The sequence below is a fragment of the Bos grunniens genome, chromosome 5 (assembly GCF_055505025.1).
Source record: "Bos grunniens cultivar Pamir isolate PY7600 chromosome 5, Bosgru_T2T1.0, whole genome shotgun sequence".
Taxonomy (NCBI): domain Eukaryota; kingdom Metazoa; phylum Chordata; class Mammalia; order Artiodactyla; family Bovidae; genus Bos; species Bos grunniens.
Genome location: NC_141169.1, coordinates 25,281,255 through 25,306,005, shown reverse-complemented (window position 1 = coordinate 25,306,005; position 24,751 = coordinate 25,281,255). Strand labels below are relative to the sequence as shown.

The 24,751-nt window shown below is 42.1% G+C and overlaps 1 protein-coding gene across 8 annotated transcripts in view; it reads left to right on the top strand.

The window, feature by feature from the left end:
• TMCC3 (transmembrane and coiled-coil domain family 3) overlaps positions 1 to 24,751 on the top strand; it is a 288,800-nt gene that overhangs the window by 32,678 nt on the left and 231,371 nt on the right. The window contains exon 1 of one of the 8 annotated variants that reach the window (XM_086399092.1): positions 20,672 to 20,729. The exons of 6 other annotated variants lie outside the window; for them this stretch is intronic. The gene's annotated coding sequence lies outside the window, so the exon portion shown is untranslated. Of the gene's footprint in view, positions 1 to 20,671; positions 20,730 to 24,751 lie in introns of those variants that run through there. One more of the 8 variants, XM_086399094.1, reaches the window with a different exon arrangement.

Sequence of the window (24,751 nt, the reverse complement as noted above, 5' to 3'; positions counted from 1 at the left end):
GGCCCCCGGCCCCGTTTCCACCACAGGCACTGCAGAAGCAGCCAGACTCTGGAAGCATAAATAGAGTGAGTGAGGTAGAGGCTATTTATAAAGATTGATGGAAAAAAGACACATTTAGAATGCATGGATGGTTGGGTTTGGTCCTTTATGAATTTGGAATTCTCTAGATACTTAGAAGAGAGAAGGTTTTCTATTTTGTTCTTGTTGTCGTCCCCTGCCCTACCCCCAACCCAATGAAGTGGACTGAAAACACGTTTTGCATGAGAAATAAACAGATTGGACCCCAGTGAGATGGGGAAGGTAGAGAGTGGGCTGGGGTGTTGGTCGGACCAGTTGTACTCTTTATTAGTTTTGTGATTCTGGACATGTGAAAATTGTGGTTTAGGAGAAAGGTGTGTAAGACCAGGAGGCAGAAGGCCCAGGTTCTAGTCCTAAATCTGCCTCGAGTTTGTCAACAGAGTTGAATCAGGAGCAATTCAAGTGTCAGTTGATATTTGACAAGCTGTGTTTTCTCCTGGAAAGACCATAGTGCCAGTGTGTATTATAGGTGCTTCAAATTTTTCTTCAACTGAAACAAAACCCGAAGCATTATTTTAAATCTTAATTTGACCAAAGATTAAAACTGAAATAGTGGAGAGACACTCATCACAAATTGCTAGTGGGAATATAAAGTTGACCAAGAGAAGGGGTCAACAAACTTTTTCTGTAAAGAACCCGATAGTAAATATTTGAAGCTTTAAAGGCCATGTGAGGTCTCTGTCAAACTTTCTTCCCCACCCACCACTTCCTCCTCCTCCTCTTTAAAAAAGTAGCTCTTTAAAAATGCAAAACTATCTTTAGCTCATGGCTGATTTGGCCTGTAGATCATAATTTGCCATCATCTGATCTGGAAGTGATTTGGCTTTATCTGTCCAAGTTACAGACACTACCATCTGAGCCACCAGGGAAGCCCAAGAATACTGGGGTGGGTAGCCTATCTCTTCTCCAGTGGATCTTCCCAACCCACGAATCGAACCCAGGTATCCTGCATTGCAGGCAGATTCTTTACCAGCTGAGCTTCCAGGGAAACCCACAGTTATCAACAGGTGAAGTAATTCCACTTGCAGGAATTTATCCTTAGATGCGCTTGCATCTATGTAAAATAGCTGGTGTACAAAGTTACTCAGAGTAGCTTTGTTTGAAGTGCCAAAATATTGGAAACAACCTAATTATTCATTATGAGAACTGGTTGAGCAATAGAATGTCCATACAGCAGAATATAGTGCAGTCTTTTAAAAGAATGAGGCAGCTTTATGTGGAATAATGCCCAATATATGCCATTAAAAGGGGAAAAAGTAAGATGTAAAACAGTATTTTTAGTATAATACCATTTATTAGTTTTTAAAAGGAACAGTGTGTATGTGTGTGTGTCTGCCCAAGTGTACACACGTGATATACAAATGCTTGCACTTATTATATATATAGGATACTGGTAGCTATGATCATCCCTGAGGGGAGGGTAATTGAGTGTTTTACGAATAAGAATGCTAGGGAAGCCTACTTTTTACTTTGTATTATTTTATAACTTAATGAGTTTAGTTCCATGTTCATGTATCACCTATTCAAAAAATAAGTTGAATTTTTTAAAAATAACTGAAATGGGGGAAATAATAGTAATTCTCAATGTGAAAAAATTCAGCAGTGTCAATTGCTTAAAATAAATCTGAGTCTTTCTTCAGTCAAAAGTGAACCTGCAGTGCCCTGAAGAATATACACTTTTGGTTTCCTTTATACGATGGTCCTTGGCAGCTTTTGATCATCTAGGGTGGCAGAATCCGTATTTTGAGAGGTTGGATTTAAGGTTTTGCTGTTGGTAGTGTTCCTCTGATCTTTAAAATTGTAACCAGTTGTACTACAGGTTGACCTGAAGAAAGAGTATATATGAAGAGAGTTCAGCTTCGTAGCAAAGTAAAATCCACAGCCATGGAATGTTGGTGCTGAAAAGTTGAGACTTATCCAACCCCTTGTTTGTAATCAGTGTCCTAAGAGATCTGGGGGCTTCCCAGATGGCTCGGTGGTAAAGAATCCACTTGTCAGTTCAGGAGACGGAGGAGGCTCAGGTTGATCCCTGGGTTGGGAAGATCGCTTGTAGAAGGAAATGGCAACCCACTCCAGTATTCTTGTCCATGTTCTGGGAATCCCATGGACAGAGGAGCCTGGAGGGCTACAGTCCATGGAGTCGAGAAGGAGTTGGACACGACTTAATGACTAAACAACAAGAGGTCTAGAGCCCCCCAAGATCAGGCAGCCAGTGACTGCACAGCCTTTAACTCACACTTGCCCATCTTGACACACACTGCTGACATGGAGAAGCTCCACCTCTAAAGGGAGTACTCTGTAGCCTTAAACTTCATTTTCCTGTATTCTTAACTCACTGAAAGGCAGAGATGCAGAACACGGTTCCCCAGCAGCCACTCTGCATGAGCCATGCCCAGCCATGCCTCTGTGGTCTGCCATGGAGTCTCTGTTCTCTCGCCTCCCTGCCCTCTCCCCTGGGCCAACTTTTTACCAGCTCACTTAGCAGTTCTTGTTCCTTCCCCTGAGCAGAAAGCCCAGCTGCTTCCTTGGGTCCCTGAGACAGCTAAAGTGTTGGGGCAAAAAAGCAGCCTCTCTCTTGTGAGGAGAAAGGGTGATTTATGGGCAAATGTTGCAGTGGTGAGATGTGAGTGGAAAGGATGCGGTGTCACTAATGTTTAGATGCAGAGAGCTGAAGGCAGAGATATACTGTGGCTGATCGCAAGCATGGCTAGTTCTCTACCACTACTCTTTTCAGTTCCAGGCTCCATTTCCTCACCCCTTGAATCTGGCCTGGCCTTGTGATTTTCGCTTTGGCCATCAGAGTGCTGTAGTAGTGATGAATGGCGTTTCAGCTCCAAGCCCAGGCCTCAAGAGGCATTGAGTGTTTCTGCTTGCTCTGCTGTGCTTCCATCTCATTACCATGAGAACATTTTCAGAACAGAGCCAAATGACCCTAATTTTCCTAGCCAAGAACTTCCTAAATCAGTGAAGAGCCAGCTGACTCCAGGGTGACAATTATACCAGGGTAAGTAATTCCAGCCAAGATCGGGAGAACTACCTAACTGATCACCATACCTAACAGTAGGAGCTGTAAGCACTTATTACTGTGTATCAGTGATGTGTTTGTATTGCTTATTCTGCAGCATTATTGTGAAAGTATGTAATTGATACATATGGAGATGGTGAGAAATGGACAGGTACTTGGCTCTGTGTTTCCACATGGAGAAACTAAGGTTTTCTTTGCCCTCCTGAGTAATACTGTCTGAAACATGGAGAAGTGTCTCTGGTGCAATAGAACAAAATAAAACAAAACAACAAAAAGCCAGAGCTAAGTCCCAGCATCAGGCAAGTATTATATAGTTTTGTGTCTAGCAGCAGCTCTAGAAATGTCAGTACATTGTAATACCAGCGTTTCAGTAATTGTCCTTCCTTCCTTCTTTCTAAACTGTTTAACATGATCTGTTGGGATTTTTCCTCTCTTGCCATGAGGTAATGGGTTCCTAAGGCAATTTTACTTATGAACTTATTTGAATTTCCAAATATCAGGTAATTTCCATGTTATATATTTGCTATCATACTCAAGTAGAAGAGCTACCCTAGTCATGTGATTTAAAAAACCTGATAAAGTACATGGAAAAGAAAAGTCTAATTCGAAGAATCATTCAAGATGTTGGCATAACATTTTATGTCAGAAATATAAAGAAGTTTTTTTAGGAAGTCTGTAAATTAGACCAAGTCAATTCCAGTATGACAGACCATACTGTGCACACCCATTCTTAACTTAAAAAATAAAATTCTTAGAACAATAAGATGTTTCCTTAGATAATTTATATCTAAGGATAAACCAAAAAATAATGTATGTGTGTGGGTCCACACATGTACATGTATCTTAAACTAGCATCTAACATCTTTCTTAGTGGGAAACACTAGAGATTTCAGTTTAAAAAACCCAAGATGATATTCATTATTGTTCTGGCATTGCTTGCTTGTGCAATAAAGCGTGAAACGTGTATTTAAAGTGTAGCTGACAATAAGAAGAAAGTTTTTTTTTTTAATAAGCAACATAATTATATACCAATAAAAACAGTCCAGATGGTGACACTTCTAGAATTAATGAGACATCAGTAAACTTGTGAGTATATACATAAGAAATAATACCAGTATTATGTATCAGCAACAGTCTGTTGGCTGTAATGGGAAAATGCTCCCAATCACAGTGGTGCCAAAAACACAAGACCCAAAGAAAAACTCTCACATCCTTGGACTTAAGTGAATAAAGGAATTTACTAGGAGAATTTTTTTAAAACGTTGGAACAAGTGAGAACTACATCAGTTGTCTGGATGTTAGAATATTGAGTACTTTATATGTGTCTTTTCACCCAGTTATTTTTATAGATTTTATATAAGCCTTAGAGTGCTGAAGAAGAGGCCCATTGCTACAGTGTTTAAAGAGCCTCTGTCCCTTTGCCCTCAGGAAACAGAAAATCTGGTTAAGGATGGTTTAAGCAAGGAGAGATTTAGGTTTCTTGTCTTGCTGTCCAGCGGTGGCGTGTTTCCAGGGAATCCAGCCCCAGCCAAAAGGACGTGGGTTCTTTCCTTTTCCTGCTTTGCTGTGTTTACCTGTTGACTCTTCCCCTCGGGTGTAGCTCCTGACGGTCACAAAGGGCTGCATCAGTTCTGGCAATACTTTCTCACACACTGATAGGTGGTGCTGAGAAAAGGGACCTTTCCTTCCTGCGCAGATGTCTTTCTATCAGGAAAACCTTTTCCAAAGCTTCCCAGAAGACTTCTCCTGTCTCACAGACCAGAATGGCATTAAATGGACCATACAGTAACTGGTGATGAGATGGATTTAGCCTGCAGCTTAGACTAATCAAAAGAGTTTCCTCTCTTTCTTTTGCTGGGGAGAGCCCCGCCTGCCCAGACTCTGGAAAGATGGTAGCCCACAGGGTGAACTAAACAAAATGGATCTCTGCCAGCAAGCGAGGGTGGTGTGTGTGTGCAGGGGGCTAGTTTCTGTGCTCCAGTGAACAGCATTATTTATAATAATGAAAAATTAACTTTATTCGTTTTATAGTAACCACAAAATATATGGCACAGGTTTAAATTGTGAAAGTTAGTTGCCCAATCGCGTCTGACTCTTTGTGACTCCGTGGACTATAGCCCACCAGGCTCCTCTGTCCATGGGATTCTCCAGGCAAGAGTACTGGAGTGGGTTGCCATTCCCTTCTCCAGGGGATCTTCCCTATCCAGGGATTGAACCCGGATTCTCTTGCATTGTAGGCAGATTCTTTACCATCTGAGTTACCAGAGAAGGCAGATTCTTTATCATTGGAGCCACTGTGATAAATTGTACATCTATGATAATATTATGAAATTATTAAAAATTGTTTTTGCAGCATAAAAACTTCTAGAATATTTGTGGGGGAGAAGCAAGATATAGAATTATAACTAAACTGATCCCATTTTCATTCACTCATACACACTGAAGATTGGAAAGAAATATACCAGAGTATTGGTTTTTTTGTACTGCTAAATTCGGGGTAATTTTCTCCTTTTCCTTTTTTCCTAACCTTTTCCCAATAAGTATGTGATACTTTTAAGATCAGAAAAATTAATAGCATTAAAATTGCACACTTCCATTGTATTGGCTAGGTTTTGCTGTGCAATAAACTATCCCCAAATCTAGTGGCTTTATTTACGTAGCTTGGGACTCTGCTGGTCAGCAGTTTGGGCTGGGCTCAGGTGGCCTCAGTCAGGTGGGCAGTTCTGTCCTTGGCTGTAATTGCTCATGTATCTGAGTCGACTGATGGGTTGGCTGGGGTCTAGTTGTGAGACCTCATCTTCATGCTACGAGTTTTCTCATCCTAAAGCCCACTAGCCCTGGCGTGGTCTCGTGACTGTTGGAGTTCCAGGAGAGTGGGCAGAAAGGAAACAAAGCCTCTTGGGCCTAGCTTCAGAACCAGCATGGTGTCAATTCTGCCACATTTTACTGGTCAAAGCAAGTTACAAGGCCAGCCCCACTTCTAGGGGTAGGGAAAATAATGCTCCCTACCCCCACACGCTTGGTGGAGGAAGCCACATAATGTTGAAAAAGGATGTGGATACAAGAGGACTAGTGAACTTGTGGGCATTTTTACAAGCGGTGTGTCTACTATGTCTTTTTATTTATTTACTTTGGGCTGTGCTGGGTCTTGCTGCTGCATGCGGGCTTTCTCTCGCTGTGGTGCGTGGGCTTCTCTTGTTGTGGAGCACAGGCTCTAGGTGTGCAGGCTTACCTCAGTAGTTGCAGCACGCAGGCTCCACGGTTGCGGCTCTCGGGCTCTAGAGCGCGGGCTCAGTAGTCGTGGCACATGGGCTGAGTTGCTCCTCTATGGGCATATGGAATCTTCCTGGACCAGGGATTGAACCCATGTCCCTTGCCTTGGCCGGCAGATTCTTAACCACTGGACCACCAGAGAAGTCCCTCATTTCGTCTTCAAAATAAAGAAGAAACAAAAGAGCCTCACCCAAAGATTATAGAAAGGAACTATGAAGTAAAATGCATATATTTAGATGCTGAGAACTTTTAAATGTTTTCCCTCAAGGTTATTGGGAAGATTTTATCTTCTCAGTTATGGATGGTTGAAGGTGTAGTGACAGCTTATCTCTGAGGTAGCATGAAGTGTTAAATCAGGCTGTTTCTAGAAGGAGAGGAGGGAAGCAAAACCCTCTCTGTAAATGAATTAGTATTGATGCACACTCAGAATGCGTCCTCTGGGTGTGTCAGTAACTCATCCTGTGTTGGAAACTAGCAAAGTGCTGAGTGATGGGACCAGAGGCAACGAACTGGAGCTTCGCCATGCTCAGAGCCTCAGCGCTGTGTTCATCCCTTTCCTTATCAGAATGGAGTTTAGAAAGGGTTTGCGGTGTAAAGACAGCTGAATAATTAAGATGGTACATGCCATTTCTTGATGATGTGTCTTTGTCACAGCTATGGTATTAGGCAAGAGATGATAGCCAAGAGATGTGTAGCTTCTTCTCAAACTCTTAGGGGTTTTGTGGGGACCTGAAGCCTTTAGCGTAAGCACAGTGCAGCTTCCTGAAGCATCAGTTTTGTTTTATTTTGAAATATTCTTAGATTTACAGAAGAGTTTGCAAATAGTATATATTGATAGTATAGACAATCTTTGTACATCCTTCACTTGCCTTCCCTTCATATTAACATTTTATGTAACCATAGTGCATTTGTCAAAACTAAGACATTTACATTGGTACAATGCTCTTAACTTTAATTACTAACTATGGACTTCATTCCGATTTCAGATTTCCCCAAGTTTTCTACTAATATTCTTTTCTGTTTCAGGATTCGATTCATATTGCATTTAATTGTCATGTGTGGTTATTCTCCTCCTCTTCCCTTGTCTTCCATGACCTTGACACTTTTCGAAGAGTAGTGATCAGGTAATTTGCAGAATGTCCCTTGATTTGGGCTTGTTTAGTGCTTTCTTGTGGTTAGTTTGAGGTTATAGATTATAGCAATGAGTGAAATAGAAGTGATATGTCCTGGTCATTGTATCAGGTCAGGAAGTAGATGACATCAACGTGACTCACCACTGGTGATGTTAACCTCGATCGCTTGGTCATGAGGTGGTGTCTGTCAGATTTTGCTGCTGTTAAATTACTCTTTTTTTCCTTTCCATATTCTTTTTTTTTTTTTTTGCCTCCGCGCGCCATCCCCTCCCCTCCCCTCCCCTTCCCTCTCTCCTTTCCATATTCTGTTCATTAGAAGAGAAATCACTGAGTCCTGCCTACACTTAGGGAGAGGAAGGGAGTTTAAGCTCCATCTTCTAGAGGGAGGAGTCTCAAAGAATTTGTAGGTACATTTTAAAACAATCAAGTAATTAATGATACTTTTATTCATATATATTGATATTTGGGGATGATACTTTAAGACTGTGCAGATATTCGTAATGTTTCATCCATAGGTCATCACAGGTGCTAACAGTCCACCCTGTAGGGCCACTTCTTGGATTGAGACATTTTTGTTATAGTTGTCCTTTTAGAAGAAGTGTCACTCCTGTCTATTACACCTGGATTTGAGTTAGCCTTCTGGATTATTTTCTTCGTTGATGTCTGCCCAGGAGGAGCCTGGAATTGGGCTGGAGCTTTTACAATGAGCGGTGTAGAGTGCAGTCCAGTTCACAGGCCAGAGAAGGGGCAGGCAGCAGGCTAATGACCTTCTTGTCCTGGTTCTGTCACTACACAGATTTGTGACCTTGGGCAAGGCCATGAATCAGATGGTCTGGGGATAGCGTGTTACCTCATCTGACTTTGATAGACTCAGACACAGAATCCTCTTTTTTCTGCCTCCTCTTTCTCATCTGTGAAATAGGGAAACTTGGTGAGTGGTTTGGATGAACCTTAACATGCAGTGATCCTAGATAGCTGCCCTTCTTGAGCACACCAAGAGCGGTGGGGGGGAAGATGCAGAGATGCTGGGATTGGGGGAGGGGGAGGATGTGCCCTGCTTCAGCTGATTGCAAGGTTAGCGGCTCCTCAGAGGAGAGTGAGACCCTGAACAGGAGATGCTGGGATTGGGTGAAGCTGTCCTCTGCCGCCTGTTCTGTGTGTCTTGTTCTTCTGTTCCATTTGTCTGCCCTTTGCGTGAGCAACAAGAAATTGAGAACTCAAGCTGGAAGAACTGGAGACTAAAAACAGGCCAGGAAGATGTGTAGAGAAAGATTGCAGGCTAACTCAGTCTTCTTAGGCCCCACGGGAAGTTCTTTCTGGGCCCTCTGGCTTATGTCTGTGTCAGCGGTCCCAGAGTCAGCAGATGCACTTCTCCCATCTGGCTGCTGCAAAGAAGGACATTCTTGGTCCTCACTGAGGATGGGGGATGGTCTTAGACTTGGAGAGCAGCTGGAAACACCAAGCCCAGGTGGCTTGTTCCATCCAGCCTTGTCCCCAGTAGGGGCCCACTGTTCCTTTTTACAGCCATTTTGATCTTTTTGCTCTTTAGTTCTGGCCACTGATCTGTCTCAGCCAGAGAAAGAGAATTGGCTGCTGGTTAGCTTTCTCCGGAATTTTTCTCATTCCCCCTTTTCCCCAGGCTTTCATATCTCTCTCTTTAACTAGGGACTGCCGAAGTCATCACTCCCATTTTCTTTTCTTTTTGAAATTTGTTCTTATTAAAGAGTTCTGCTGGTCCCTGACCTGTTGTTACTTCAGGCAACAAATTTCACATTTGCTTGGTGGTTTGAGAGTCCCCCATCTCCATCTGTTGGGCTTCCCTCCCAAACACAGGCCTGAATACAGGCCTGGCTTCTTAGGGCTCCACCCACCCCATTGCAGCTGCTCTATAACAGCCCTTCAGCCATTTGAGACTTGGCCTGGGGTCAAGTTTCTTCTTTAAATACAATCTTTAAAACTCGCCTTTATGTTGATTTCTAAAGTAGTACATGTCTGCAGAGTTAAAACTTGGAAAACAGAGAAGATAATGAAAGTCAACCATAATCCCATGGCTCAGAGAATAGCAGAGGGTTTCATTTATTTTCATTTATCTATTTTCTTCACTCTCTTTTTGAAGTGTGTCTGAATGTGTGTGTATAGGTATGATCATTTAACATAATTGGAGTCATTTTGTACCTTTAGTAAACGTGTTCTTGTTTTGCTTTCATTTTCCTGGCAGCTGCTGGTGTGTTTTTTTTTAAGTGTATTTATTTGGCTACGTCAGATCCTAGTTGCAGCATTGAACTCTTTAGTTTCGGCATGTGGGATATAGTTGCCAGACAAGAGATTGAACCCTGGCACCCTGCATTGGAAGCTCAGAGTCTTAGCCGCTAGACCACCAGGGAAGTAACCCCTACTAGCTACTGTTAACATGATTCTTGGTGTGTCTAAATTTTTTGAAGTTAAATGGTCGCAACGTGTTCTACTTACTTAATAATCACACATTCACTTTTTTTTTTTTCCATTTAATCCCCATTTCCACTTTCACTTCCCCTCTGTTTTAGAATGGTGATGATCTTGAGTTTTATAGTGCTTACATCAGGTACTGTTTTAGAGACCGTGTTGCTACATTTCATTCTCAGAATAGCCTACAGGGTTAGCACTTGTCTTAGCCTCCTATGATGGATGAGAAAACTAAGGTTAAGGAAGTTGCCTGCAGTCACACACTTTGGTACGGGACAGAACTAGATTTGAACCTTGTTATCAGCTCCCTTTGTAGTCCCCCTGTGAACACTTTCTGGGTCAGGGACATGTGCTTTAATGGAGAGGATGGATTGTAATTCAGAACAACAGTGTTTCCCAGTTTGTGTGGAAGAAGTTTGGTGTTAGTCTTGGCTTGGTTGCTTCTATGTTCTGTGACCTTTGGTAAGTTATTTCACTTCTCTGGTCCCCTGTGGGCCTTCTCAGCTTTCAAGGTCTCTCCCTTTGTGGTGGAAAAGCAAAATAGAGGCAACACTCAAGGACAGATCCAGAATGACGGGAGCATCATCCATTCAGATTTTAGGGCATTTATATCCGGCCCTCATTTCATGTGGGGAAGTTTCTTTCCTTATTATTTTTATTGCTGTTATTTTACTGCTATTTGGATGAGCAGGAGGACTTCCTTGACTGTCCAGTGAATAAGAATCCGCCTGCCAGTGCAGGGGACACGGGTTCTATTCCTGGTCCTGGAAGATCCCACACGCCACAGAGCAGCTAAGCTCGTGTGCCAAAACTACGGAGCCTGTGCTCTAGAGCCCATGCTCCCCCACAAGAGAAAACCACAGGAAGGAGAAGACTCCTGCACACCATAACTTAGTAGCCCCTGCTCACCGCAACAAGAGAAAGCTCACGCAGCAACAAAGACCTGGAACAGCCAAAAATAAGTAAATAAAAAATGAGCAAGAGAAGCCCCATAGAGGCCACGAGGCCTTCTTGGATGCTGAATTAAAGCGGTCCTCTTGATAGGTAAATCCCATGACATAGTTCCTACGAAGACTTTGAGTTCTTGGGGCTTTTGTGGCTGACCAGCAAGTGTGGAGACTGAAGGCCACTTGCCCCTCGGTCATGTTGTTGGTGTCTCTTCCCAGATGTTCTCTGAGGTGTTGGCCAGAGGGATGTGCTGGGAGGCTTGGGTTCTTGAGGGGCTGTGTGCGCTGGTGGGCCATGGAGAGGGACACGGGCTGGGCAGGTGTAACCATTGTACATTTCCAGTCATTGGTGATGAAGTGGTTCACCTGGTACCACAGGTACTTTTTTTTGCCTTTTTAAACTTTTATTTGTATTGAGGTGTAGCTGATTAACAAACAATGCTGTGATAGTTTCAGGTGAACAGTGAAGGGACTCAGTGTGCACGTGTGCTTGTGCCTAGTTGCTCAGTCGTGTCCGACTCTCTACGACCCCATGGACTGTAACCTGCCAGCCTCCTCTGTCCATGGAGATTCTTCAGGCAAGAATCCTGGAGTGCGTTATCATGCTGTCCTTCAGGGGATCTTCCCAACCCAGAGATCAAACCTAGGTCTCCCGCATTGCAGGCAGATTCTTTACCAGTTGATCTATGAGGAAGCTCATATACATAAATGTATCCATTCTCCCCCAGACTCCCCTCCCATCCAGGCTGCCACATAACATTGAACAGAGTTCCCTGTGCTATACAGTAGGTCCTTGTTGGCTATCCATTTTAAATATAGCAGTGTGTACATGTCCTTTCCAAACTCCCTAACTAGCCCTTTCCCCAAGACTTTCCCCCAGAGAACATAAGCTCATTCTCAATACCACAGATACTTTTACAGGGTTCTGGCCCCCTGCCCCAAGCCCAGAAGGAAGACAGGGAGAACCAGAAGACGCTTGTCTTACAGAATAGAGTTCACTCGCATGCAGTTTCCCTTCCTGTTTCATATAGATTAAAAAAAAAAAACAACATAAAAAAGAAAAAGGTTTTTGCTCTTGGCTGGGATCCAGCTGTTGACTAAGAAAGCAGCCCACACTGAACCAGGGCCCCTTCTTCACTCGGTGGGTGTTGGTGACCCTCTGGGGCACGGTCTGGTCGTCAAGTCCCTGCGCCAGCTCCTCTGACGGATGACTTTATTTTTCCAGTGCTCTTTTCCACTGTTGGGCATCTCTGAGGAAAGGCTGACGTTTTCTTCTTTATCCAGTTCTCCAAGAAACAAATAACAAAAGCCTACCTAGTAAATGTTTTTTCTGTTGGGTACTTGGAAAATACCTAGCTTTTCCCAGGAGAGGGGACAGGTTTTGTTCTGTCCTATGAGGTGATTTGGGGACTTTATTTCAAAGTCGGAGTCTTTAAGATAACAAATGAGGATCACAAGGAGTCCTGGTGATGTCTCTGCCGTGGGAGTCTGAATTAAATGAACCAGAGCAGTTACGAAGCACTAAAAGTACATTGAGAACATGTGTGGATCAGTCACGTTTCATGCCTCCTGAGGGAGGGGCAGTAATATTGATGATAATGATGATGTGTTGATAATCAAAATCAGAGCATCATCATTTGCCGAGTACTTCCTGTGTGTTAGACCATGTGATATGTGTGAGGTTTTGTTTTTTAATTGCTTATTTATTTTATTTTGGCTGTGCAGAGCCTTCGTTGCGTCATGAGCTTTTCTCTAGTTGCGGTGAGCTGGGGCTACTCTCCAGTTGCGGTGCCCGGGCTTCTCGTTGCAGTGCCTTCTCTCGTTGTGGAGCGTGGCTCTAGGGCACATGGTCATCAGTGGTTGTGACTGGTGCGCTCAGTGGTTGCGGTGCATGGGCTTAGTTGCCCCGTGGCCTATGGGATCTTCCTGGACCAGTGATCGAACCCATGTCCCCTGCATTGGCAGGCAGATTCTTTCCCACTGGGCCACCAGGGAATTCTGCAATGTATGAGTTTTGTTTTACAGGAACAAGAAACAGAGGTTCAGATTCAGTCACATGCTCAGGGTTGCCTAGTAAGTCGGAAAGCAGCTTTTAGATACAGGTTGAGCCCATAGTCCCCGTCTTTAACCTCTAGGCACCCTGACTCCAAAATCACATTATAAGAGAATCTGGCACTTATGGCTTCAAATTTTGAGATACCTGAAGAAATTGCTTTTGATAAGTAAGACAGAAGAAAAAGGAAATTTGTTCTTTTTCTCCATTATATTTCTATGAACTGAAAATGACATATGTAATGAACATGACTAAAAGATCTACCCTCTGATCCAGGCCTACTTTTTCATGGGTCTCAGGGCTGTACTATATTTTAAAAGAGTTTTATTGAGGAATATTTTGCATGCTGTAAATTTCAACTGTTTTAAATTCAGTGACTTTTAGTAAATTTATAGAGCTGTACAACCATCAACATAATCCATGTTTAAAACTTTTCTGTTACCACCAAATGTGGCACATTTGCAGCTGGTCTCTGCTGTCACTCCCAGGCAAGCACTGATATGCTTTCTTTCTCTGTGAATTTGCCTTTTCTGGAAATTTCACATAAATGAAATCATTCAACGTATGGTCTTTTGGGTCTGTTTTTTTTTTCCCCCCAATTAGCATAATGATTTTGAGATTCATTCATGTTGTAATATGTATTGATATACATATTACCTTCCTTTTTATTGCTGAATATTTCACTGTAGGGATATACTACCTTTATTCACTTCTTTGACATCTGTGTTGTCTCTGCTATGATCATTTGTGTGTGTGTGCTTATATGGACGAACGTTTTCATTATTCATTGGTAGATAGCTGAGAGTGAAATTTCTGGTACATATGGTAGATGTATGTTTAACCTTTTAAGAAACTGCTAAATTGTTTTCCAAAGTGGCTTATCATTTTACTTTCACACTACTGGAGTATGAGACGGGTTCTGTTGCCCTACAAATTTGAAACTGTCTTTTCAGTTGTAGCCGTGGTAGTGGATGTGTAGGGATGTCTCATTGTGGTTTTAATTTGTATTTCCCTAATGATACTTTTGAACTGTGGTGTTGGAGAAGACTCTTGAGAGTCCCTTGGACTGCAAGGAGATCCAACCAGTCCATTCTGAAGGAGATCAGTCCTGGGTGTTCTTTGGAAGGAATGATGCTAAAGCTGAAACCCCAGTACTTTGGCCACCTCATGCGAAGAGTTGACTCATTGGAAAAGACTCTGATGCTGGGAGGGATTGGGGGCAGGAGGAGAAGGGGACAACAGAGGATGAGATGGCTGGATGGCATCACCAACTTGATGGACTTGAGTCTGAGTGAACTCCAGGAGTTGGTGATGGACAGGGAGGCCTGGCGTGCTGCAATTCATGTGGTCGCAAAGAGTTGGACACGACTGAGCAACTGAACTGAATGACTGTTGATTCTGAGCATCTTTATATGTGCTTATTAGATTAGATATTCATATATCTTCTTTGGTGAAATATTTGTTCAGTTTTTTTTTTTTTTTGCATTTTTTACTTGGGTTGTCTTCTTATTGAGTTGTAAGAGTTCTTTATTTATCCTTAATACAAGTCCCTTTTCAGATGTGATTTTAAAATATTTTCTCGCATCTGTGGCTTGTCTTTTCATTTTCTTAATGGTGACTTTTGAAAAGCAAAGGATTTTAATTTTTGCCATGCCTCCTTGGCTTGTGGGATCTTAGTTCCCTGACCAGGGATTGAACCCATGCCCCCTGAATTAGAAGTGTGGAGTCTTGACACTGGACTGCCAGGCAAGTACACAAAAGGTTTTAATTTTGGTGAAGTCCAGTTCATCTGTTGTTTCCTTTTGTAGATTATGCTTAGGCTGTGCCTTTTAGCCTGTGTCTTTGGTTTGTGGTTAGTTTAGGTGCTCCAGCTTTCACTCTTACATTCTCCCTGGATCCTGCATTTATTCTTCTTTGAGGACAGCAGGCAAAGCCCAGACTCCAAGTTCTCTTACTAATATTTTGTGGTGGATACTCTGTTGAAATTGTGTATGCAAGAGTCTGGCACTCTGTTTATGAAATTTTGAGATGAAGATAAAATTAGATCTGCCTTGGAAGTTTATACTTGAGAGAAAAGAAGAAACTGCTGCTCCATATGAAAGTGTTTTCTTTTTTCTTAAAGTTATTGGGTGCTTCTCTGTTTACTGATCACCATCAGTCATAATAAAAATCCCTTATATTGCTTTGAGTTCTTCAGAGTTTATTCAGTTTTATCATCTCATTTACGTTTTTGCAGATAAGCAATAGGGTTTAAGTACAATGGAAAAGTATTTAACAAAAATAGTTAATATTTGAGACTCTGATGTTACTTAATAATTTTTCCAGGCCTACCAAGAGTACTTTTAAATGTTCACCATTCACAACATAAAGATGAGCTGGAGGAGAGATAAGCACTGGGCTTTGTCTACTAGTGTGATGAATTTCAGTCATAATCAGAATCATAGGACTGCAGGTTCTTGGTGCTGGAAGAGACTTTAAAACTTTGGGATCCTTAGTTTTGGGACCCACCACAGGATCCTTAGATTGCTCTTGCTGGCACATAATCGTCTGTTCAGTAGCCCAGCGTGTCCAACAAAATAGAGCTTCTCAAGCCCATGAGATCAATTCTTGGATGACTTCGAGTACAGGAAAATCACTTCACATATGGAGCATAGCATTCCCCTGCAATTTTCACCTTTGGCAACACGCAATAACGTAGGGCCATCCTCTGTTGGCATTTCTTCAGATATTTGAATGTCGCTACCTTAAACTTCCACATTTACAGGTCCACACACGTCCTGTTCCATCAGCTATTTTGTATTTAATTTGGATTCCAGACCTATGGCTATCCTGGTCACTCCTTGCTAGATATGCTTCAGATTATCCGTATCTTCTGTGCCCACACCAAGCCTACACATCAGACATGGCCTGTCTGGTAGAGTTTACTGAACCTATCAGTTCCTTTGATGCTGACAGCCTTGTGGGGATAGTAATTTAGCAGCTGCATTGCTCTGTTGGCACATGTGAAGCTTGTGGGCAACCAAAACTCTCAACTTTTTTTCCTCCTGTGGATTTTACACAAGCCAGTTTTCCATTAGTCTCTTTTTATGTAATTACTGTTTTAAACATAAATTCAGAACTTTAAAGTTAATGTTGTTATTTAATATTAATGTTAACACTAACAGCTGGCATCTGCTGGAAATGTACCATGTTGATCTTGTTGGGTTTTCCCCAGTATTCACCCTGTGGGACTGCTTTGAATCTTGTTTCTTCCCTTTCTTGTTTTCTTTCCCAAGAAACTTGTGTCTGTCTGTCTGTTGAGAGAGATGTTTGCATATCTAGTACCTGTCCATCTGGATGTCCTCTCTCTCCAGCTGTGTTTGGTTTTGGCAGGTTCATAGTGATGACAGCTGTGTAGGAGGCAGATCCAGGGGTCGGGATTCGAGCTACCTGCACTTGTGCACAAGTGTTTATGTACTCCTCCATGGACCTTCTGGTCTTGGGTAACATGGCTCATAACTAACACATTTCTGCTTTTTTTGTGGCTCAAGTCAGGTTCTCCAGATTGTTGCCCTGTGTGGCTCACATTCTGATGATTATGAAGCATGTAGGCCCTTTTAGAAAAATAGTGACAAAGAGAGATTTTAAAACAAAACAGAGGAAGGAAAAAGATGAGCAGTATTTTTCACTTTTAAAATCTGTGACTCACTAGCTCAGCCCTAACATTTCTTTCCCAGTCTGCTCCATCTTCCTGCTTCATAATTATTTTCAAGTCATTAGTGACCCTTCTGTGCTGTGGATTGAGAGGGTTTCTCAACTGCTCCACATTAGAAAGTGAAATGCCCTTTAAAAAATGTTGTCCTTTATGTTTTCAGATGATATGTTCCTTCCTGAGCAAGGAATGGGGCTGTTTGCTGGAGAACCTGACTTGATTCATAGAAGGGCAGATTCAAAATAGGAAAAAAATATTTTCAAATTGTGTATCTGATAGGGAAACTGTATCCAGAATATATATGAAACTATTACAACTTCACAATAAAATCAACCCATTTTAAAACAGACAAGACTTTCAGTGACTGTGAGGTTGGAGAGATCCTGGCGAGACCTGGATCTCATTGTCTTCCCAAACCTTGGATCCTTCCTTGGAGCTCCTCAATGAAATGGATTGATTTTCCTTTCCCCAGTCCCCCTGTCCCTGAAAAACAGCAACAACAACAACAGGCAAAGGATTTGAATAAGCATTTCTCCAAAGAAGATACACAGATGGCCAGTAAACACATGAAAAGATATTCAGCATCACTAGTCTTTAGTGAAATGCAAATTGAACTGTAATGAGGTGCCATTCCACACCAACGAGAACGGCTAAAATGAAAAAGACAGACAATAACAAGTGTTGATGAGGTTGTGGGGAAATTTGAGTCTCCATATATTGCTAGTGAGCTTGTAAAATGGTGCAGCCACTTGGGAATACAGTTTGCTACCTCCTCAAAATGCTAAACACAGAATGACCATATGGTCCAGCATTCTACTCCTAGAAATGTAAGCATATGTCAACATAAAATGTGTATAGATTGTCTTCTGATTGTTGAGTTGAAAGAGTTTTTAAAAAATACAGTTCAGATCCAAGTCCCTTGTCAGCTGTGTGATTTGCAATTATTTTCTCCCATCTTGTCTTTTTACTCTGTTGCTGAGGGCTGTTTTTACTTTGATTCCCAAAGTTTTAAATTTTGATGAAGTCTAACTTCTTCACTTTTTTCTCTTGTCACTTTTGTTTTTGGCTCTGTATGTGTTTGAAGTACTAAAAATATTAGCTTATGTTATATTCTGGGCTGACGTTGCTAACTGTGAGTAATTGAATAATTACTGTACTTTGTAGAGAAGACTAACAAGCCCACGTGACTCTCAAGCTCAGTGTGCTGGTTTTCCTTGTTTACCTTCGTATCACCTGTTCACCAAGCACTCGGCATGGTATTGTGTATATGATGCTCAAAAAAATACTTGATTAAATCTAGAAATGAAAAGTCACTTTTGGTAAAGACCACACGTGTATTTTTTGGGGGGCGGGGTAGTCTTGAAGTTCAATTCTTAGCTCCACCTAAGTGGCATTTCCTAAGCCACTTAACCTCCTTGAGCTTCAGTTTCCACATTTGTAAAAGAAAGACAGTAATGTGTCTCTTGGAAGATTGTTGTAAAAATCACATATAAAACCCTTTGGACATGTAGAGATTCTGCTAATAGCAATTACTGATTATATCAATTAATTGATTTGTATCTCAGTTTCTCCTTTAGTCATAATGGGAATAATGCTCACCCTTAGCCAAGTTAGTGGTGTACATGAAGATTCATGAGATACTGAACTCGATTGTTCCCTTCTTCCTTTGATAAGTAAAATAATCCATTTCCCAGAACCTAGGAAGAACCTCCCTTGATCCCTGACCACCTCTCTTTTTGTGGAATTCATGTTGAAGGAACTTTGACTATATTAGCTAGTTGTACTATTTAGTCCAGAAGTCATGGGCCACATGGCTTAGTGGTTATCTAAGTTAAAATTAACTAAAATTGAGATTTTAGTTCTTCAGTTGTACTAGCCACAGTTCAAGGGTGGAGTAGCTATTATGTGGCTAGTGGCTACCATACTGAACAGTGCTTATACAGAACACTTTCTTCATTGCAGAAAGTTCTGTTGGACAGTGATGGAGCAAAATGGTGGCAATTTTAGGTGACTTTCTGTTCAGCTGCAGAGCCTATGAGATAAGGCTTTTCTGTAGATCTATTCAAGTAAAACCTTCCCCACACCTTTCCTCCCCCACTTAGGGGGTTCTCAGTCTCAAGCATCTTGAACACCTTTGAATCCTGGGAAACAAAGAGTTACATAACCCAGGATGCTTTTATTCTTAGTTATTTTAGAAACGTCACTTTCCTCTCTGCTGATGCTGTGCCTTTTTAGTAAGTTTGGTCATCAGGGAGACCAATGGTCGAGTGACTGTTACAGTGACCTGAGGGTGGGAGGCAAGATGCTTCCAGTACCCCTAATTTTCTGTGCGGTTTCACGTGCTAGGAAAAAGCTGTATTGCAAACAGCTATTCAGGATTCTGGAAAATTTTTTCCAGTTGTAGATTTAAGATAATGTTCTAGAGATTGGGGTCTTTGGAGATAGTTTGACAAGGAACCCCTTGAGCATTCCTCTCTGGTTGGGGCTGAGTTAAACTGACCTCAGTGAGTTTCTTCCTAAAGACTTTGGACATGTTCTGATTAGATTGTGATGCCCTTGCATTCTTCTCCTGGACTTAAATAGGAGGACAATTAAATTTCTTTTGTTGATTGGATTGCTCTTACATCTTCTTCTTTTCTTTTATTCTCAAAATTTTCTGAAATGATGCTCTATGTGGACCATTCCTAGAATTTATGGTTGCCTTCCTGGGTTTGGGATATACCTCATATGGATCCTGAGGATAGTTTCTTTTTGACTTGATTCTGGTCATGAAAGCATGCACTGGTTGAGGGGCCGTGAGAATGCATAAGGTTAAGGTTCTTTCCTATCTACTTTTAAGTGTTGACTTTGCCAGGCCAGGTAATGAGCTCACTGTCATTCCTAAATGGAAAGAAGTGATTAATTTTAGGCTATTTCAGTATCCAAAGTGAAAATTCTGGTATATATATATATATATTTATTTATTTATTTTGGTAAAAGGGTATATGTGGCTGATTTCTTGTTGACTAAAAGAAAAATGCACAAGAAGTTTTATTTGAGGACCTTAACCGAGGGCTGTAGCCTGGAAGACAACCTTTCAGATAGCTCTGAGAAGCAGCTCTGAAGCAGTAAGGGGGGAGCCAGAGTATATATGACATTTTTGCTGGGGGGGGGGAAAAAAATGTGGTCAGACATAAAAAGATTACTGCTAATTGCAAAGAACAGCATCTCAAGTTAAATGCTTCTCTATGGGAAGATTGGGGAATCTGGGGTCATTGAGATTTCTCCTTAGATATGTATCTTAGCTTCCTCGGGACCAGTAAGTACTTGAAATACGGTGGTGGTGGTTTAGTCACGTAAGTCATGTCCGTTTCTCGCTACTCAATGAACTGTAGCCCACCAGGCTCCTCTGTCCATGAGATTTTCCAGGCCAGAATGCTGGAGTGGGTTGTTATTTCCTTCTCCAGGGGATTTTCCCAACCCAGGGATCGAACCTGCATCTCCTGCCTTGGCAGGTGGATTCTTTTACCACTGAGCCACCAGGGAAGCCTGCTTGGACTATGCTCTTTTTCTCTGTCCTGAATTCCCCTCAGGCCCATCGTGGGTGAGTGACCGCAGTGGCTACTGGCTGGATCCTCACAGAATTGGATTGGCAGCAGCATTTTTAGTTTACATTCTCAACCAGTGGGTAAAGCGCAACTAGCCGAGTTCTTTCCTGGAAGAAGCTCAAGACCTCTGATATGTTGGTGGGCATTGTGACTCTCTGGAGAAGAAAATAGTATATATTTCCCAAACTTGACCTCGGGGCCCTCGCATGGTCCCGCACATTGGGGACTGGTGGCCTGCGGAACACTTTGGGAACTGCTCACTGAAGGATGGTGTTCTAAGAAGCAGGGAAACGCCCACAGCGGGAGAGGGCAAATGGAACAACTTTGAAAATACTTCTGCTTTCTGATTCTCAGTGGTATTTCAGTTTTTGTTTCTCAGTGACTATTTTTGACCCAAACAGTAGTCATCTGAAGTTCTCACATACACACAGGCCCATATCAGATAAAAGTGCCCCAGACCTTTCTGAATCAGGACCATCATCATCTGGCCTGAAGAGAAGGTAAAAATTGCTTTCTGAATTTTTTTTTTAAAGAACCTTTGAGTGAGGCTGCTAATTCACTTCTTTTGGGCTTCATTTAGGGTCTGCTAAGTATCTATTTTTGCTTCAAGGTACCATCACATTCTAAGAAACAAACAATTTATAGGCAATTTTTACATGATGAGAATCCATTAATGGCTTTTAGAAGATATCTAAAGCTCTGAGGGCAAATTTTGTTGTCAAGGGGATAGACTATATGTGCATCTTGCTTCTATTAATACTTTTCTAGGCAGATTAACTAAATGAACTTCTCTCTAACTTGGGTAATAGTCTTATCCAGGACAGTGCCTGATAATGGTGACAGCCATAATAATAGCTAACATTTCTTAAGTGGTCAATGTCTGCCAAGCACTATCCCAGGTACTATTCATGTATTAACTCATTTAATCCTCACAAAAATTCAATGAGGTAACTGTTGTTTTTCCCACCTTATAAACTGGAAAATATAAGCATTCTATAATAGTGAAGGCCAGAATGATTGGTTCTGTGTTCATACCAATGAATAACAAAGCTTGTTTTACAGTACATTTTTTTTATTTGAAGAGAGTGCTAATTTTCATCAAATTCTGTGTAGTATGTAGTGCATAATTGATTTTGCAGCTTATTTGTTCTTAAGATATCTGTCATACATTTTATATGTAAATTTTATAACTTCTAATTTGGAATTCTTAGATGTCAGTAGATGCTATAAAGATAGAATTTACTTATGTATTTATTCAACAGCCTTTTCTTAGGCTAGTTTCTGTATTCAGTGCTAGGAATGCAGAGTTGATTGAGCTGCAGCCCCTATCCTCACAGAGATGTCATCAGATAAGAAAGAGGAATAATCATCCAAATAGTCAGCATTTCTGTAGTCACAGCAAGGAAACTGACTTCTTGAATTTTATTTTAAAATGTCAAAAAGAAAACGTTTCTAGACTTCAGTGGGACAGGCAGCTGGGGAGAAACCACAGGTCTTGGTACTTTTTTCTAGCTTTATTGAGATATTATTGACATATATAAGTTTAAGGTGTACAGTGTGCTATATGTATTATATATATAGCAAAACGATGGCCCAAATAAGGTTAGTTAGTGCTTCCATCCCCGCTCATAATTACCCTTTTTTGGTGTGGTGATAACATTTAAGATTGACCCTCTTAACAACTTTCAAGTCTGTAATACAATATACTGTTAATTTTAAGTCATCGTGCTGTACCTTAGATCCTTAACTTATAGCTGGAAGTACACTTTGTACACTTTGACCAACAATTGCCTGGAGAAGTCCATGGACAGAGAAGCCTGGCGAGCTGCAGTCCATGGGGTTGTAAAGAGCTGGACAGGACTGAGCGACTGACTAACACATACACACTACCACAGTTAAAATAGGTAGCCAATGGGAATTGGCTATAGATAGCCAGTGGAAATCATTATCCAGTTTCCCAGCCTCTCAGCCTCTGGCAACCTCCATGCTACTCTATTTCTATGAGTTTGGCTTTTTAAGATTCCACACAGGTTGGGAAAATAAGATCCCAGAAGCCATGCAGTGTGGCAAAAAAAAAAAAAAGACTCCATCTATCAGTGAGAATATGCAGTGTTTGTCTTTCCCTGTTGGACTTATTTCCCTTTGCAAAATGCCCTCGAGGCCCCTGGATGTCTGTTGAGTTGTCCTGCAGCCCTGGCTTGTTTTCACCCAGAGCCGTCAGCCTCAGGGTGAAGCATGATGTGCTGCTGAAATGCAGGCTTCTGACCACTTGGGGAGAGGGGTCTTCAGGGAGAAAGAACCACGTGCTGTGAAAGGAATACCAGCGGCCCCTCAGTGATCCCCTGAAACATCCTCTCCAGGGCAGGGTCAGTGTACTTCTCCGAATGCAGATGGAGAGAGGAGAGCCAAGCTGCAGGGAGAGTTTTCCAACGGTGATGAGCTGTGAGAAGGGCTGGCAGTGTGCTTCTCCTGATGGGTCTCCTTTGACACAGGGTTTGGGGGATTCTGTATAGGAAGCACCAGGCCAGGGCCCTGTTAGCCACATTAGGCCCTGGCCTCGAGGCCCATACTTCCTTAGGTAAATCATTTTTTTCTTTTATTTTTTAATCAGAGGACAGTTGCTCTGCAATATTGTGTTGGCCTCTGCCATACATCAGCATGAATCAGCCACAGGTTTATATATATGTGTGTGTGTGTCCCCTCCCTCCTGTACCCCGCTCCCATCTCCCACTCCACCCCAACCCTCTAAGTTGTCACAGAGCACTGGGTTGAGCTCCCTGTGTCACACATCAAATTCCCATTGGCTATCTATTTTATCTGTGGTAATGTATATGTGTGTGTCAGTAGCTCAGTCGTGTCCAACTCTTTATGAGCCCATGGATGGTAGTTCATCAGCCTCCTCTGTCCATGGAATTCTCCAAGCAAGAATACTGGAGTGGGTAGCCATTCCTTTGTCCAGGGCATCTTCCCAACCCAGGGAATAAACCCAGGACTCCCATGGTAATGTATATGTTTCCATGCTGTTCTCTTAATTCATCCCACCCTCTCCTTTCCCGACTGTGTCAGTTGAATCAGTTTTAAAGGAAAACAAGTGGAAGTTGGGGGTGGGGTGACGGGTGTGGGAGGCAGAGTCTTCCTGGGAAATTTTGCAGAAAGTGCCAGTTGATAGGGTTCCAAGCTCTTGGAAAAGCCAAATCTTGCAACCAGCCCAGGCCCTTAACTGTGGCCTGAGACTTGCCTCTCCCACCCTCCAAATCCACCTCTCTGCTTGGTGTGCTGTGATAATTATGCACTCATCTGTTGGGTTGTACTTTTCACAGATGTGATCCTCTCCAGATAAAATGAACCACTGAAAGGAATGTTGGGAGGTTCATGTTTTTCAGTGTGTGTTGAGTGCTTCATACGTGTTAGGTGTTCTAAGCACTTTTCACGTCTTTAACTCATCACCATAGCCTGTAGATGTGCATTACTGTCCCCATTTAACAGTTGAGGAAACCGTCAGAGAGGTTGAATGACTTGTCCAAACCAAGACTCAAATTGGGAAGCCAGGTTTTGGAGGACAGTGGTTTCGTTTCTGCCTCGGACAGGAATCTAGTTAAATCACCCTGAGAAGATGGAGATCCTTTTTGAAAAAAGGTCATCTAGATACAGAGCTCTCAACTCATCTTTACTAGTGTGGCTCTTGTGTGATTACAGTATTTGTCTTTGGAGATGACCAAGAGACGGAGTCATTTTTGGTTCCTCGGTTTCTGGGCTGGGTGACTGGGTGATGGTGGTGAGAAGTAGCAGGGACTTAAGGAATTCACTTGCATGGTTTTTACCTCTGGGTCAGGAGTCTTGAGTTGAATACAATGTGATATAATATAGTTCCAAATCAGAGGGGTCAGAAAGGAAGCAAGATAAGAACAGTAACCCCGTTCCTGCCTGCCCAGGTCCCATGCATCCCTGAACAGCCGCCTCCCTATGTGTGGTTACCTGTCAGAAAGTCAACTTAGGTTTCTGTCTGTTTTGTTTAATCCTGTTTCCCAGTACTTGGCACATTAATGGTACTCAGTGTCTATTGAATGGATGACTAAAGGAGTGAATAAATCTCACATGGCTAACCATCTTAGCTTTCTAGATAGCCGCATGGCAGTTTATATCCTGTTGTATATCCTGTGGAAATGGCAATGACAGAAAGACACAAATGCTGTAATGCTGGTTTAGAAGAAAGCTTTTAGAACTAACTGCATTATTACTCTGTTTACTGAAATAAAAATGCCCAGTGTGAGAGCTGTGAGTCTCATTTGGGGACTTCCAGGGAACTGCAGCTGAGGAGACAACCTCTCAGATAGCTCTGAGGAACTGCTCGGTGCATATGTGGGTGGTCACTATAAATGTGATTTCGGTGAAGGGCTACATAAAGCACATATCTTGTTACAAGGTTGTTGATAGGAGGAGGAACAGACATCTTAGTTTATGGTTTTAGTACTTTTCTAAGTATGGGAAGGTGAAAGAATCCAGGTTTATAAAAAGTTTCTCC